The following is a 2500-nucleotide window of genomic DNA, read 5'->3' on the forward strand; positions in this document are numbered from 1 at the left end:
GAAGTAGAACATCTGGTCTAATCATGAGCTTTGTGTGTATTATATAATATTTATACATTTTAATGAGGTTTTGTTTATTCATTTCCATCAGTAGGGTAGTTCAGAGGGCTGTCTTTTATGCTCAATTAGACTCACTGATTTGGGCCTTTGTGTACTGAACTGGGAAGGATGTGAGTGTTTGCCTCCGGCTTGGCTGGACGCTCCAATTATTGTGAGTGTTTGCGGGCCAGAAGCCAGTATAGGCAGCTATTCCCAACCCTGGCCCAGGGCCCACTGGTGGGCTGTAAGGATATTATTATCATTATTATTATTATTATTATTACTAGCGCCTCCTACTGGTTGGTCAACAATGGTGGTTAAGGGGAGGGGATGTCCTCGCTGCAGGTGAAAAGCAGTGGCTTTTGTGTGTCATAGGAGACATGTGGTTGTCTATACCAGTGCTTCTCAAACTCTTTCATGTCAAGGACCCCCAAAATGATATGTATTTGGCTGCGGACCCCCCCCCCCCCCCCCATCTCAAAAATATTTTGTGCCAGAGATTTTTCAAAAATAGCAGATCTACAAGCTCATTGCGCGGCACTCGGTGCCGTGCTATGAGCTTGTATATCTGCTATTTTTCAATAGCCAAAGTATAAAATATGGTTAAAATGGTTAGAATGATTGTGACGCATTTTAACTAATTTAGCTGGGGACCCCCTGGTACCCCCCAAGGACCCCTGGGGGTCCCCGGACCCCACTTTGAGAACCAATGGTCTACACCACAGACCTACAGTGGAGGTTGGCAACGACAGGGACCACAGTGCCACATGGGGAGAATTGGCAATATAACTACTTTGGGGAGAAAGTGAAAAATAACAAAAACAGATATGTGTTGTGTCCTCTTGTCCTGTATGTACTGTACTGTATGTACCCATCAGGTTACACGTCTCTGAATGTTGGAGGTATTGTATTTGTTTTGACTTTGTCATGGCATACAGTATCATTTCAGGGTCACTGAATGTTGAGCAATTGGGGGAAGAAGTGATTGCTTTCTTTGCTATGTGTCTTCATTCATTGTGTGTTTGTATTGTGTGTATTGTGAGGCTATTCATGTACACATTGAAGGCATTCATGATTGACACACACAAAAATACGTGCCCATACCCTAGGTGGGGTTGGCGAAAGGACCTTTCTGTGTGGAGTTTGCATGTTCTCCCTGTGTCCCCTAGGGTAGGTGTGCCCTCACAAAAAACATGCAGTAATCCTGGTCTCTATAATGCCTTCTCCTGGTCAGCCGGGGTGCCTGATGGTGGGGAAAGGAACTGGTTGGAATAACGTGTTCCTTCCACACGCTACGTCCTACCGGGGAACCTGCTCTCTCCTCATGCGTTGAAGGAAGCAGGAGCTCAGTTTTGGGCTCTCCCCAGGCTGGCAGAGGGAGAGTAGCACCCGGGATTACAAGTTTAGGCAATTAGCACTGTGTGAAAAATGGGTTACAAAATCGTGGGCTAAAAATATTTGTATGGCGCTGTATGAGTGAGTGAAAAATCATTCATTCTTGAAATGGCCAAAAACTGTCACATCTAAAATCTATTCGTGAAAATGCATTTCCACCATCCAAAATATATTTTCAAAATGCATTGTTGTGGCCAATCCCTGAACAGTTTGATCATAATAATAATAATAATAATATGGCATAATATAAAAAATATGCCTCGTAGCCGTGAGGGCCACGTGAGAGAGTCCTTGAGCTCATCTTCCACATGTCATGCCAAGTTTCCCTTGTTTCCATCACCTCCTGTCTGCCATTATAGTGACAGAGGAGCCTCCAGTCATAACATCATACCAGTCATCTACGGTATGTCTCTGCAGCCGTATTGTCACCATGTCATACAGCTGATTGCACCGACACGACTCTCTGTGTGACACAGTGTGACAGTTGAGCTGGAGGCACTTTTGGCGAAGGTGTTGAATGACACATCTCCACGTCTGTTGCCAAATATTCAGGTCATATTCGTGCAGGTGCTACGAGCACGGCTGCCCGCCCCATATTTTTCCCTCTATAAGTTACGCAATTGACACCTTGTTTTGCGTGCTCCCTTAACAATGCAGAAATGTAAAGCACAAAGTCAATGGAAACAAGCTACGGCTTTTTTTGTGTATAGTCCACGTTGGCGTTTTCTTAATGAATGACACTGTTGTGTTTTTAAACTGCTAATAAAGTGTCCTATCCTATCCTATCCTACAAAGTGCTAGGAGATATTTAGATAGATAATATTGTTTGCTTGACCACAAATGCTAAGAATGTTGTTAAGATTATACAGTATGTTGTTTAGACAGATGTTAGGTTTGAGGTGTACCTGAGGTACTTTGGCCAGGCTTCATGTCATTTACTCAGATATTGCTCTCGGATCTGTTAAATGCCTATATTGTAAATTGTAGTATAAGCCGGTCTATGGGTCTGCAAATCCATTAGGGCCATGTCAGTGGCTTTAGGTTTAATGAACATGAACATCTTGGT

The 2500-nt window shown here is 43.6% G+C and overlaps 1 protein-coding gene across 2 annotated transcripts in view; it reads left to right on the forward strand.

The window, feature by feature from the left end:
• The window catches only part of LOC308098456 (Na(+)/H(+) exchange regulatory cofactor NHE-RF2), a 58492-nt gene that overhangs the window by 28869 nt on the left and 27123 nt on the right, over positions 1–2500 (forward strand). The window lies entirely within an intron of this gene.

This window comes from Gymnoscopelus braueri (assembly GCF_963280865.1).
Source record: "Gymnoscopelus braueri genome assembly, chromosome: 13".
In the NCBI taxonomy this organism is placed as follows: domain Eukaryota; kingdom Metazoa; phylum Chordata; class Actinopteri; order Myctophiformes; family Myctophidae; genus Gymnoscopelus; species Gymnoscopelus braueri.